General features: G+C 35.7%; 1 pseudogene; it reads left to right on the top strand.

Moving 5' to 3' along the window:
• LOC133052575 (histone-lysine N-methyltransferase SETMAR-like) overlaps positions 1-15,129 on the top strand; it is a 28,514-nt pseudogene extending 13,385 nt beyond the window's left edge.
• The last annotated feature ends 962 nt before the right edge of the window (positions 15,130-16,091 follow it).

The raw sequence follows: 16,091 nt of genomic DNA, 5'->3' as shown, positions 1-16,091 counted from the left end.
ACACCTTTTATGTTTGGTGTGGGTTTGTGAAACACCAATTCACATGCCCAGAATTGGTTCCTGGTATCAGACAGAGCAAACTGGAACTTGTTCTCAAAAATTATGACAGTTGGCTTTGATCTGGATGGCAATTCCCTGAAGGACTAACACAAAAAGATTGCTTTATTTTGCCAAAACTGAAACTCTCTCGGGGTATATGAGTGAGTACACAGAAGGGAGCATTTGTCAAAAACATTTTAAAGGCAAATGAACTAGCATCTTCCACCTGAAACAATGGATATCAGTTGAGGTAAACCAAAGACACAATGGAAAGCCAAAGGAAAGGCTAAGGAAGATGCTTTGGGGAATAAAAGTTTCTACATACTCCTGGAAACTTAAAAGGCTATGCATATGCCCAAAATGAGAAGCATGATAAAAAAAAATTAAGCAATCCCTAAGCCCTCTCCTTTAGCTGTCATTCAAGCTCTGCACAAGAAGGAAGTGAGGACAGAGTTATAAAATGCCTGAGTGTGGAAGCCCGACTCAACACATATGCAAAGACCAGCTACAAAGACTGAGAGAGCTTTTTCTTGATCTAAGAGTTTAAGGAGCTATCTGTCCAATCATTAGCTAAAGGAACAGACTTCAGTGACCATTTATGACAAATACACCATCTTTACAAAATACACCAGAGAAGTCACTAAACAGACAAAATACTACAACCCATGACAAACAAACAAACCCCATGAGGAAGGGGGAAATCTGATGTTCAGTGTTATCACATTTTTAATGTTCAAAATGTCCAGTTTTCAACAATAGGAAATTATGAGGCATGCAAAAAGACATAAGAATATATGGCCCATTTACAAGGGAAAAAATAAATTAAAAGAAACCATTATTAAGGAAGCCCAAACACTGTACTTACAAGAGGAGAACTTTACATAAACTATATTAAATATGCTGAAAGAGCTTAAGGAAGCAATGGACAAAAACCTAAAGAAACTCAGAAGAACACTGTCTTGCCAAATAGAATAAACAAAGATCTATTATTTTATAAATAAATTTTTATAAATATTTATTATTTATATAATATTTTTAAATGTTTCTTGCCATCAATAAAGAAAAAGAAATTTTAAAATGGAAAAAAACAAATTTTGAAGCTAAAAATACCATAGTTGAATTGAAATATTCACTAGAGAGGTTGAAGAGTTAAACCCTAGAGAACTCTAATAGCCAAAACAATCTTGAAAGAGGAGAACAAATCCAGATTTATCATGTTTCCTGATTTCAAACTATACCACAAAGCTATAGTAATCAAAACAGAATGAGACTGGCACAAAAACAGAGACATAGAGCAATGGAACTGAGAGAGCCTGGAAATCAGCACAATTATGTGGTCAATTAACCTCCAACAAAGGAGACAAGAATACAAGATGGGGAAAACCATCTTCAATAAATAATTCTAGAAAAACTGGGCAGCAACATGCAAAAGAAACTGGACTACTTTCTTATGCCACATACAAAAATAAACTAAAAATGGATTAAAGACTTAAATGTAAAATCTGAAACCATAAACTTCTAAATGAAAACTAGATTGACTAAACTAAACTTCTATATTGACATCAATCTTAGCAATACTTCTTTGAACATGTTTCCTCAGGCAAAGCAAGCAAGAGCAGAAATAAACAAATTAGACTACATCAAACTAAAAAGCCTTTGCACAGCAAGGAAAATTATCAACAAAATAGAAAGGGTGCTTACTAAATGGGAGGAGATATTTGCAAACATTATATCTAATAAGGGATTAATATCAAATATATACAAAGAACTCATACAACTCAACATGAAAAATAACCCAATTTAAAAAAGCAGAGGACCTAAATAGACATTTTTTCATAGAAGACATACAGACGGCCAACAGGAACATGAAAAGATGCTGAACATCACTAATTAGCAGGGAAATACAAATCAAAACAAAAATGAGATATTAACTCATACCTGTCAAAATGCCATTTATCAGACAGACAATAAATAACATAAGTTGGCAAGGGTATGGATAAAAGGGGAACTGTGGGTGGGGATGTAAACTGATGCAGCCACTAAGATGAAGAGTATCAAGTTACTCAAAAAATTAAAAATAGAACTACCATATGATCCAGAAATTCTGCTCCTTGATATTTACCTGAAGAAAACAAAACTCTAATTAGAAAATACATATACACCCCTATATTTGCTGTAGCATAATAGCCAAGATATGGAAGCAACCTAAGTGCCTATCAATAAATGAATGAATAAAGAAGATATATGTGTGTATGTGTTCTGTCCATGTGTGTGTCTATAATGGGGTATCAGTCATAAAAAATAATGACATCTTGCCATTTGACACAACATGGATGGACCTACAGAGTAGTATCCTGAGTGAAATAAGTCAGACACAGAAAGACAAGTATTACGATTTCACTTATATGTGGAATCTAAAAACAAATAAACAAACATAAAGCAGAAACAGAGTTGAAGATACAGAGAACAAACATGTTTGCCAGAGGGGGGGAGATGGGAAGAGAAAAGAAATAGTTGAGGGAGATTAAGAGGTACAAAGTTTCAGTTACAAAAAAAAAATGAATCATGAGTATGAAGTGTACAGTGTGAGAAATATAGTCAATAATTATGCAATATCTTTGTATGGTGACAGATGTTAACTAGATTTACCATGATGATCAGTTTCAAATGTATAGAAATACTGAATCACTATGTTGTACACCAGAACCTAACAGTGTTGAAGGTCAATTATATTTTTTAAAAAGACTCATAGAAAAAGAAATCAGATCTGTGGTTATGAGAGGTGTGGTGTGGTGGAGGGGAACTGGATGAAGATAGTCAAAAGGTGCAAACTTCCAGGTATAAATAAGTACTAGGGATGTAGTGTATAACATGATAAATATAATGAGCTCTGCTTTATGTTATATGTGAAATTTAAGAGAGTAAATCCTAAGAGTTCTCATCACAGGGAAAAACACCTTTCTTCTATTTCTTTAGTTGTAGAGCCACATGAAATGATGGATGTTCACTAAACTTATTGTGATAATCACCTCATGAGGTGTTAATATGTAAGTCAAATCATTATGCTATATATCTTATGTAGTGCTGTATGTCAATTATATCTCAATAAAACTGGGGTGAAAAAAGGACCAAGAATATGAAAGTCAATGAAAAACTAAAGAACTATTCTAGACTAAAAGGTCATCATCATTAAATGCAGCACATGATTATGTACTGGACCCTTTGGACATTCTATGGATTGGGACAATCTATGAAACTTGAACAGAATCTATGAATTGAATGGCAGTATTATATTAATGTTATTTTCATGAACTGGATTTTTTTAGGTATGTAGGGAAATCTCTTTGCTTACTGGAAATAATGTATAAGACTAAAAGAAGATGAAATTGTGACTGACATAGAGGAAGAGGAATGGAGCTTATCGGAGCATATTTTGTATACTATAAAAGCTAAGTTGATGTTAATTTAAACTAGATTGTTATAAATTTAAGATGTTCTTTAAAATTCCAAGGATATACACCAAGAAGATAACTTTTACATAGAAAGGAAAATAAGAAGGGAATATAAGTGGTACATTAAAAAAATATCAATTAAACACAAAAGATAGCAATAATAAAGTAAAAAGGAACAAAATTGATGCATAAGATAGAAAATAAATAGCAAAATGGCAGAAGTCCTTGGATATCAGTAATACTTTAAAAATAAATAGATTAAATTATCTTAAATTAAAAGTAGAGTGGCAAAATGAATATAAAAACATGATCTAATTATATGCTGTATACACGAGACTCACATTAGATCCAAAGACACAAATAAGTTAACAAGGAAAGGATGGTAAAAGATAGCAAATACTAACCAAAGACAACTGGAGTTCTGTACTAACATCAGATAAAATAGACTTTTAAGTCAAAACTGTTACAAGAGAAAAGGATACATAATAATAAAAGGGTCTATCCATCCAGAAGATAAACAATTATAAACATATCTGTACCTAAAAAGAGAGTCCTAGAAATATGAAGCAAACACTGAGAGAAAGGAAGGCAGAAATAGGCAGTTCTACAACAGTAGTTGGGCTTCTCTGATGGCTAAGTGGTGAAGAAGATCTGGGACAAGAAGATCCACTGGAAAAGGAAATGGCCACCCACTCCAGTATTCTTAAATGGGAAACCATGGACAGAGGAGCCTGAGGGCTACAGTCCATAGGATCAGAAAAACACACAACTGAGTTACTGAGCAAACATATGTCCATTAAGAATACTGGGGCTTCCAAAGTGACTCAGTGGTAAAGAATCCACCTGCCAATGCAGGAGTCATGGATTCAATCCCTGAGTTTAGAAGATCCCCTGGAGAAGGAAATGGGCTGAAGAATTCCATGAACAGAGGAGCCTGGTGGGCTACAGTCCATGGGGTTGCCAAGAATTGGACATGACTTGGCAACTAAACAACAGCAACAGTAGTTGGAGACTTCAATATACTGCTTTCAATAATGTATGAAATCATTAGAAGAGCAATAAAAAATATATGGCTGATTTGAGAACATAATAAACAACTAGACCTAATTGACAGATACAAAGACAAGATACATATTCTTTACATGGCACATGGAATATTTTCCAGTACAGATAACATGTTAGGCCACAAAACAATTTTCAATAATTTTTAAAATACTGAAATTGTAAAACATATCTTCTCTGATAACAGTAGAATGAAGCTAGTTCTCAAAAAAAGGAAAAGAAAATTTTTTTAAAACATGTAGAAATTAAACAATATACTCTTAACCAATGGGTCAAAATGAGAAGTCACAAGTGAAATTAGAAAATATTTTAAGATGAATGAAAAAATACATCATAACCAAACTTATGGGATGATATTAAAAGTAATACTAAGATGGAAATTTATAGTTGTAAATGCCTACATTTAAAAATGGGGAAAGATATCAAGTCAATAATCTAAAGTTTACCTTCAGAAACAATAAAAAGAAGGGAAAACTAAATTCAAAATCTGGATTGGGAAGGAAATAGTAAAATTTAAAGCAGGAATACAAGATACCAAAAAAAGAAAAACAATTAGAATCAATAAAACAAAAAGTTGATTCTCTGGGGAAAAAAAACATTTAGATAAACTTATCAAGAATTTTTTAAAAAGTTAAGGCAAAATCATAAATACAATTGGGGATATTTCTACCAACTTTACTAAAACAAAAAATATAAGACATTACTGTGAGCAACTGTACATCAATCAATTTGATAACCTAAATGAATGGGAAAATTTCCAGAGACATGCAAACTACCAAATCGACACAAGAATAAACAGAAAATCTAAATATGCCTATTATAATTAAGAAAATTAAATCAATAATCAAAAATCTCCCCCAAAAGAAAAGCCCAGAACAAGTTGGATTCATTGGTAAATTCTAACAAACATCTAAAATTAGAGCATTCCTCAAACTCCTCTTACTATGTGAAATGGTAGGAACACATCCTAACTGATTCTATGAGGCTTAAACTGAGGGTAAGTCATCAGTTAGATCTATTAAACCATAACTTGCTTAGCAAACAATGAACTGTAACCTGCTTTCACTGACCAAGATTGTTTTTCTTTTTAACAAAGCCTTACATGTCCTCCAAGTGTCATGTACCCTAAACAATAGGATGTTTGCCCAAGTTGTTTTTCAGGATCTTGGAGTCAGCTGTGTCCAGTTAGAGCTTGAGCATGCTAAGAGTGCTTGGGACCACTGACTGTCCAGCTTGTACATCCAGACACGAACAAAAGTCTGACATCAGAGGGCTAAAATCCCCACCCTCAGAATGTGCTAACACTGCCATTTTTGTCCCAAGAGGAAGCTTACAGCTTAACTGTGCTTGTTGTGCCTATGCAGAATGATGATTACCTCACCTTTTACTTATGTCCAATCACTTCTCATGCTCCCATGCTTCAGCTTCATCCCATAAATATCCACATCCCCTTGCCTTGGGGGCTTGGATATTTGAAAGTTCTCCTCCCATATTATTATTTGGTTTCCTTGTGAATAAACTTTTCCTCTGCAACAAATCTCAGAGTCTCAGTGTTTGCTTGCTCTGCATCAAATCAATCTGGTTCAGTAACAAGGCCAACACTTATCTAACATTGAAGTCAGACAAGGATGATACAAAAATCAACAGAACAGCATCTTTTATGAATATAGACACAAAATCCTCAATAAACTATAGTAAATTGAATCCAGCAGCATATAAAAAGGATTATACACCATGACCAGGTGCGATTCATGCTAGGAATATAAGAGGTTCAACACACACACAAAATAATCAATACAATACACCACATTAACAGAATTTAGGGCAGGAAAAGCACATGATCATCTCAATTGATGCCAAAGAAGAATTTGACAAAATCATATACCTTTGTATTATATGAATACTCAGCAAACCAGGAAAAGAAGGGAACTTTCTCAACATGACAAAAGTCATAAATGAAAAACCCACAGCTTACATCATACTTAATGGTGAAAGACTAAAAGCTTTCCCACTAAGATCAGGAACAAGACAAGGATGCTCACTTTTGCCAGTTCTACTCTAACCAGAGCAACTAGGAAATAAAGAGAAACAACAGACATCAAAATTGGAGGGGAAGAAGTCAAAATATCTGTTTGCAGATGGTGTGATCTAATGTGTAGAAAACCCTAAATATTTCAATGTTAAGCTAATAAACTCAATGCATCGAAAAGAATAAAATATTTACAAATAAATTTAACCAAGGAGGCAAAACATTTGTACACAGAACACTATAAAACATTGCTAAAGACATTACCTTCAATGGAAAGTATTCTGCATTCATGGATTATAAAAATATTAACATGAAAATTCTGCCTAAAAGTTATCACAATTTCAATGCAATTTCTATGAATATACCAATGACTTTTTTACCTACAGAAATGGAAAAACTCACCCTAAAATTCATATGGAATTTCAAAGGACCCAGAATAACCAAAAAATATCTTGAAAAAGAAGAATACAGAGAAGTCAAATTTCCCAATTTTAAAACTTTTTGCAAACCTACAATAATCAAAACAGTGTGGTACTAGCATAAGGAAAGACATACAGACCAACGAAATTGAAAGTTTTGAACTAAATCCTCACATCTACAGTCAACTTATTTTCAACAAGAATGCTTAAACCATATAATAAGGAAATAACAGTGTTTTCAACAAATATTACTGAGAAAGCTAGATAACCACATGCAAAAGAATAAAGCTGGACCTTTACCTTACATCATATATAAAAATTAACACACATGAATCAAAGACGTAAATTTAAGAGCTAAAACCACAGAACTCTTACAAGAAAACATAACCAAGATTGTATGACCTTGGATTTTAAAGTGGTTTCTCAAATATGACACCAAAAGAACAGGGGACAAAAGAAAAAATAGACATAATTAAAATTAAAAATTGTGTGCAAAGGACACTATCAAGAGAGTAAAAAAGAAATCCACAGATTGGGAGAATATATTTGCAAATCATAGATGATAAGGGTTTAATGCCCAGAATATAAGAAGAACCTGTGAAACTCAACAATAAGACAAAAAAAAATTTAATGGGGAAAGGACATTAGGAGACTTTTCTTCAAAGAACATATACACATGTGCTATAAGCATATGAAAAGATGCTTAGTACCATTAGTCATTAGTGAAGTCGCTCAGTCATGTCCAACTCTTCGCAATCCCATGGACTGCAGCCTACCAGGCTCCTCTGTCCATGGGATTTTCCAGGCAAGAGTACTGGAGTGGGTCGCCATTGAATGTAAATAAAACCATCTCATTGGAGATCACATTTACTGAGATGGCTCTAATTTTTTAAATAGGGAAAATAAATAAGTGTTGGTGAAGGTATCAGCTATTGGAGCCCTCATACATTGCTGGTGAGAATGTAAAATTGGGGAGGAATTCCCTGGCAGTCCAGTGGTTAGGACTTGTTCCTTTCAATGTAGAGAACACAGGTCAGGAAACTAAGATCCTGCAGACCGTGTGCGCCCCCCCCCCCAAAAAAAAAGAATGTAAAATTGTACAATCACCATGGAAAATAGTTTAATAGTTCCTCAAAAAGTTAAACATAGAATTTTCATATGACCCAGCAACTTTAGTCCTATATAGATATTAGGTTGGTGCAAGTTATTACAGTTCTGCATTGTTGAAATTTGATTTTGATATTGGAATATTTTCTTAAATAAGTGTGGTTATGTTGTACATCATTTTAATAGGCATTTCTCATTTTTTTTTGCTAATGACATTACTTGCTGTTTATTTTGTATTTATTTTAGACTATAGAAATGATTTTAGACAAAAAGCTTTTTGAGTGATTTTTTTATTTGAGTTCAAAATGGGTCATAAAGTAGTGGACACAACTCGCAACAGCAACAACACATTTGGCCCAGGAACTGCTAACAAACATAAAGTGAAGTGGTGATTCAAGAAGTTTTGCAAAGGAGACAAGAGTCTTGAAGATGGGGAGCACAGTGGTCAGCCATCGGAAGTTGACAACAACCTATTGAGAGGATCATCGAAGTTGATCCACTTAGAACTACACAAGAAGATGCCGAAGAATTCAACATCAACAATTCTAAGGTCACTGTTCATGTGAAGCAAACTGGAAAGGTGAAAAAGATCCATAAGGTGGGAGCCTCACATTGTTGTTGCTTAGTCCACTCAGTCATGTCCAACTCTTTGTGACCCCATGGACTGCAGTACGCCAGGCATCCCTGTCCTTCACCATCTCCCGGAGTTTTCTCAAACTCATGTCTGTTGAGTTGATGATGCCATCCAACCATCTCATCCTCTGTCACCCACTTCTCTTCCTGCCCTCAATCTTTCCCAGCATCAGGGTCTTTTCAAATGAGTCAGCTCTTTGTATCAGGTGGCCAAAGTATTGGAGCTTCAGCATCAGTCCCTCCAATGAATATTCAGGATTGATTTTCCTTCAGGATTGACTGGTTTGATCTCCTTGCAGTTCAAGGGACTCTCAAGAGTCTTCTCCAGCATCAATTCAAAAGCATTAATTCTTCAGCACTCAGTCTTCTTTATAGTCCAACTCTCACATCCGAACAGGACTACTGGAAAAACCATGCCTTTGACTACATGGACCTTTGCCAGCAAAGTGATGTCTCTGTTGTTTAATACACTGTCTAGGTTTCTCATAGCTTTTCTTCCAAGGAGCAAACATCTTTTAATTTCATGGCTGCAGTCACCATCTGCAGTGATTTTCTGAGCCCAAGAAAATAAAGTCTGTCACTGTTTCCATTGTTTTCCCATCTATTTGCCATGAAGTGATGGGACCAGATGCCATGATCTTTGTTTTTTGAATGCTGAGTTTTAATCCAGCTTTTTCACTCTCCTCTGTCACCTTCTTCATTACCTTCCTCTTTGCTTTCTGCCATTAGGGTTGTGTCATCTGCCTATCTGAGGTTATTGATATTTCTCCTGGCAATCTTGATTCCAGCTTGAACTTCACCCAGCCCAGCATTTTGCATGATGTATTCTGCATATAAGTTAAATAAGCAGGATGGCAATATACAGCCTTGACATACTCCTGTCCCAATTTTGAACCAGTCTGTTGTTCCATGTCCGGTTCTAACTGTTGCTTCTTGACCTGCATACAGGTTTCTCAGGAGGCAGGTAAGGAGATCTGTCTTTAGCATAGTCAGTAACCATGAGCTGACCACAAATCAAAAAACAAAAATCATTTTGAAGTGTCATCTTCTTTTATTCTTTGTAACAACAATGAACAGTTTCTCCATTGGATTGTGATGTGTGATGAAAAGTGGATTTTAAATGACAACCAACAATGAACAGCTCAGCAGCTGAACCAGAAGAAGCTCCAAAGCACTTCTTAAAGCCAAACTTGCACCAAAAAAGGTCATGGTCACTGTTTGGTGGTCTGCAGCCCATCTGATACACTACAGCTTTCTGAATCCTGGCAAAACCATTACATCTGAGAAGTATGCTCAGCAAACTGATGAGATGCACCGAAAACTGCAATTCCTGCAGCCAGCATAAGTCAACAGAAAGAGCCCATTTCTTCTACATGACAATGCTCAACCACACATTGCACAATCAACGCTTCAACAGTTGAAAACTTCTACAAAGTTTTGCCTCATCCACCATATTCACCTGACCTGTCAACCAATTACCACTTCAAGCATCTAGACAACTTTTTGCAGAGAAAACGCTTCCACAATAAGCAGGAGGCAAAAAATGCTTTCCAAGAGTTCTTTGAATCCCAAAGCACAGATTTTTTTTTTATTATTTTTTTTTCCAGTGGGTTTTGTCATACATTGATATGAATCAGCCATGGATTTACATGTATTCCCAATCCCGATCCCCCCTCCCACCTCCCTCTCCACCCGACTCCTCTGGGTCTTCCCAGTGCACCAGGCCCGAGCACTTGTCTCATGCATCCCACCTGGGCTGGTGATCTGTTTCACCATAGATAGTATACATGCTGTTCTTTTGAAACATCCCACCTTCACCTTCTCCCACAGAGTCCAAAAGTCTGTTCTGTATTTCTGTGTCTCTTTTTCTGTTCTGCATATAGGGTTATCGTTACCATCTTTCTAGATTCCATATATATGTGTTAGTATGTTGTAATGTTCTTTATCTTTCTGGCTTACTTCACTCTGTATAATGGGCTCCAGTATCATCCATCTCATTAGGGCTGATTCAAATGAATTCTTTTTAATGGCTGAGTAATATTCCATGGTGTATATGTACCACAGCTTCCTTATCCATTCATCTGCTGATGGGCATCTAGGTTGCTTCCATGTCCTGGCTATTATAAACAGTGCTGCGATGAACATTGGGGTGCATGTGTCTCTTTCAGATCTGGTTTCCTCAGTGTGTATGCCCAGAAGTGGGATTGCTGGGTCATATGGCAGTTCTATTTCCAGTTTTTTAAGAAATCTCCACACTGTTTTCCATAGCGGCTGTACTAGTTTGCATTCCGACCAACAGTGTAAGAGGGTTCCCTTTTCTCCACACCCTCTCCAGCATTTATTGCTTGTAGACTTTTGGATAGCAGCCATCCTGACTGGCGTGTAATGGTACCTCATTGTGGTTTTGATTTGCATTTCTCTAATAATGAGTGATGTTGAGCATCTTTTCATGTGTTTGTTAGCCAACTGTATGTCTTCTTTGGAGAAATGTCTGTTTAGTTCTTTGGCCCATTTTTTGATTGGGTCATTTATTTTTCTGGAATTGAGCTGCAGGAGTTGCTTGTATATTTTTGAGATTAATCCTTTGTCTGTTTCTTCATTTGCTATTATTTTCTCCCAATCTGAGGGCTGTCTTTTCACCTTACTTATAGTTTCCTTTGTAGTGCAAAAGCTTTTAAGTTTCATTAGGTCCCATTTGTTTAGTTTTGCTTTTATTTCCAATATTCTGGGAGGTGGGTCATAGAGGATCTTGCTTTGATTTATGTCGGAGAGTGTTTTGCCTATGTTCACCTCTAGGAGTTTTATAGGGTCTGGTCTTACATTTAGATCTTTAATCCATTTTGAGTTTATTTTTGTGTATGGTGTTAGAAAGTGTTCTAGTTTCATTCTTTTACAAGTGGTTGACCAGTTTTCCCAGCACCACTTGTTAAAGAGGTTGTCTTTTTTCCATTGTATATCCTTGCCTCCTTTGTCAAAGATAAGGTGTCCATAGGTTCGTGGATTTATCTCTGGGCTTTCTATTCTGTTCCATTGATCTATATTTAAATAAATTCATTTTAATTGGATGCTAATTACTTTACAATATTGTAGTGGTTTTGCCATACATTGACATGAATCAGCCACAGATACACATGTGTTCCCCATCTGAACCCCCCTCCCACCTTCCTCTCCATCCCATCCCTCTGGGTCATCCCAGTGCACCAGCCCCAAGCATCCTGTCCAATGCATTGAACCTGGACTGGCGATCCATTTCACATATGATAATATACATGTTTCAATGCTATTCTCCCAAATCATCACACCCCCGCCTTCTCCCACAGAGTCCAAAAGTCTGTTCTGTACATCTGTGTCTCTTTTTCTGTTTTGCATATAGGGTTATCGTTACCATCTTTCTAAATTCCATATATATGTGTTAGTATACTGTATTGGTCTTTATCTTTCTGGCTTACTTCACTCTGTATAATGGGCTCCAGTTTCATCCATCTCATTAGAACAGATTCAAATGAATTCTTTTTAATGGCTGAGTAATATTCCATGGTGTATATGTACCACAGCTTCCTTATCCATTCGTCTGCTGATGGACATCTAGGTTGCTTCCATGTCCTGGCTATTATAAACAGTGCAGCGATGAACATTGGGGTGCACGTGTCTCTTTCAGATCTGGTTTCCTCGGTGTGTATGCCCAGAAGTGGGATTGCTGGGTCATATGGCAGTTCTATTTCCAGTTTTTTAAGAAATCTCCACACTGTTTTCCATAGCTAGCCCATTTTTGGATTGGGTCGTTTATTTTTCTGGAATTGAGTTGCAGGAGTTGCTTGTATATTTTTGAGATTAATTCTTTGCCCATTGCTTCATTTGCTATTATTTTCTCCCATCCTGAAGGCTGTCTTGTCAGCTTGCTTATAGTTTCCTTCACTGTGCAAAAGCTTTTAAGTTTAATTAGGTCCCATGTGTTATTTTTGCTTTTATTTCCATTACTCTGGGAGGTGGGTCATAGAGGATCCTGCTGTGATTTATGTTGGAGAGTGTTTTGCCTATGTTTTCCTCTAGGAGTTTTAGAGTTTCTAGTCTTACATCTAGATCTTTAATCCATTTTGAATTTATTTTTGTGTATGGTGTTAGAAAGTGTTCTAGTTTCATTCTTTTACAAGTGGTTGACCAGTTTTCCTAGCACCACTTGTTGAAGAGATTGTCTTTTTTCCATTGTATATTCTTGCCTCCTTTGTCGAAGATAAGGTGTCCATAGGTGCGTGGATTTTTCTCTGGGCTTTCTGTATTGTTCCATTGATCTATATTTCTGTCTTTGTGCCAGTACCATACTGTCTTGATGACTGTAGCTTTGTAGTAGAGCCTGAAGTCAGGTAGGTTGATTTCTCCAGTTCCATTCTTTTTTCTCAAGATTGCTTTGGCTATTCGAGGATTTTTGTGTATTCATACAAATTGTGAAATTATTTGTTCTAGTTCTCTGAAAAATACCGTTGGTAGCTTGATAGGGATTGCATTGAATCTATAGATTGCTTTGGATATTATACTCATTTTCACTATACTGATTCTTCCAATCCATGAACATGGAATATTTCTCCATCAATTTGTGTCCTCTGATTTCTTTCATCAGTGTTTTATAGTTTTCTATATATAGGTCTTTTGTTTCTTTAGGTAGATATACTCCTAAGTATTTTATTCTTTTAGTTGCAATGGTGAATGGGCTTGTTTCCTTAATTTATCTTTCTGTTCTCTCATTCTTAGTGTATAGGAATGCAAGGGATTTCTGTGTATTAATTTTATATCCTGCAACTTTACTATATTCATTGTTAGCTATAGTAATTTTCTGGTGGAGTCTTTAGGGTTTTCTATGTAGAGGATCATGTCATCTGCAAACAGTAAGAGTTTTACTGCTTCTTTTTCTATCTGGATTCCTTTTATTTCTTTTTCTGCTCTGATTGCTGTGGCCAAAACTTCCAAAACTATGTTGAATAGCAGTGGTGAGAGTAGGCACCCTTGTCTTTTTCCTGACTTTAGGGGAAATGCTTTCAATTTTTCACCATTGAGGATAATGTTTGCTGTGGGTTTGTCACATATAGGTTTAATTATATGTTGAGGTATGTTCCTTCTATTCCTGCTTTCTGGAGGGTCTTTATCATAAATGGGTGATGAATTTTGTCAAAGGCTTTCTCTGCATCTATTGAGATAATCATATGGTTTTTATCTTTCAATTTGTTAATGTGGTGTATTACTTTGATTGATTTGTGGATATTGAAGAATCCTTGCATCCCTGGGATAAAGAGCACTTGGTCATGATGTATGATCTTTTTAATATGTTGCTGGATTCTGTTTGCTACAACTTTGTTCAGGATTTTTGCATCTATGTTCATCAGTGATATTGGCCTGGAATTTTCTTTTTTTGTGTCATCTTTGTCTGGTTTTGGTATTAGGGTGATGATGGCCTCATAGAATGAGTTTTGAAGTTTACCTTCCTCTGCAATTTTCTGGAAGAGTTTGAGTAAGATAGCTCAAACTTAGCTCTTCTCTAAATTTTTGGTAGAATTCACCTGTGAAGCCATCTGGTCCTGGGCTTTTGTTTGCTGGAAGATTTCTGATTACAGTTTCAATTTCCTTGCTTGTGATGGGTCTGTTAAGATCTTCTATTTCTTCCTGGTTCAGTTTTGGAAAGGTGCACTTTTCTAAGAATTTCTCCATTTCTTCCAAGTCATCCATTTTATTGGCATATAGTTGCTGATAGTATTCTTTTATGAGCCTTTGTATTTCTGTGTTGTCTGTTGTGATTTCTCTATTTTCATTTCTAATTTTGTTGATTTGATTCTTCTCCCTTTGTTTCTTGATGAGTCTGGCTAATGGTTTGTCTATTTTATTTATCTTCTCAAAGAACTAGCTTTTAGCTTTGTTGATTTTTGCTATGGTCCCTTTTGTTTCTTTTGCATTTTTTTCTGCCCAAATTTTTAAGATTTCTTTCCTCCTACTAACCCTGGGGTTCTTCATTTCTTCCTTTTCGAGTTGCTTTAGGTGAAGAGTTAGATTATTTGCTTTTTTCTTATTTCTTGAGGTAAGCCTTTATTGCTATGAACTTGCCCCTTAGCAGTGCTTTTACAGTGTCCCATAGGTTTTGGGTTGTTGTGTTTTCATTTTCATTCGTTATTATGCATATTTTTATTTCTTTATTTATTCTGTGATTTGTTGCTTATTCAGCAGTGTGTTGTTCAGCCTCCATATGTTGGAATTTTTAATAGCTTTTCTCCTGTAATTGACATCTAATCTTACTGCATTGTGGTCAGAAAAGATGCAAAGCACAGATTTTTATGCTACAGGAATAAACAAACTTATTTCTCACTGGCAAAAATATGTTGATTGTAATGATTCCTATTTTGACTAAAAAACATGTGTTTGAGCCTAGTTATAATGACTTAAAATTCATGGTCTGAAATTGCAATTATTTTTGCACTGACCTAATATGTACCAAAAAGTAGCAAAAACAGATTCAAACAGATACTTTCACACCAATATTCATAACAGTATTTTTTAAGTTAATTTATTTTTTAGGTGTAGGATACTTTACAGAATTGTGTTGGTTTCTGCTGAACATGAACATAAATCGGCCATAAGTATACACATGTCCCCTCCCTTTTGAACCTCCCTTCCACCTTCCTCCCCAACCCACCTCTCTAGGTTGTTACAGAGTCCTAGCTTGGGTTCCCTGAGTCACACAGCAAATTCCCATTGGCTATCCATTTTACATAGGATAATTTAAGTTTCCTTGTTACTCTCTTCACACATCCCACCCTCTCCTTCCTCCTCCCACCTCATTTCCATAAGTCTGTTCTCTATGTCAGTACCTCCATTGTTGCCCTGCAATTATTTTCATCAGTACCATCTTTCTAGATTCCATATATATGTGTTAGTATACATTATTTGTTTTCCTCTTTCTGACTTATCTCAATCTGTATAATTGGCTCTAGGTTCATCCACCTCATTAGAACTGACTCAAATGCATTCCTTTTTATGGCTGAGTAATATTCCATTATATATATGTACCACAGCTTCTTCACCCATTCATCTGTTAATGGACATCTAGGTTGCATAGAATCATTATTCACAATAGCCAAAAGGTAAAAACAATCCATGTGCCCATCAAAAGATGAATGGGGAAGCAAAATGTCGTATAATCTAGTTTTTTTATTCATAAATATATGATTGCTGTGAACACTGAATTGGCAAATCCAGAACCATTGTTCCTAGAGGAAATTCAGGTTAGGTTGCTACAAGCCTCTGGTCACAATATTTTCATCATCCAATCAATACATAACCATGTCGTAGGTGTGTTTTTTATTTAATGTA

Source organism: Dama dama, chromosome X (genome assembly GCF_033118175.1).
Source record: "Dama dama isolate Ldn47 chromosome X, ASM3311817v1, whole genome shotgun sequence".
Classification (NCBI taxonomy): domain Eukaryota; kingdom Metazoa; phylum Chordata; class Mammalia; order Artiodactyla; family Cervidae; genus Dama; species Dama dama.
This window is presented reverse-complemented; position numbering and strand designations above follow the sequence as displayed.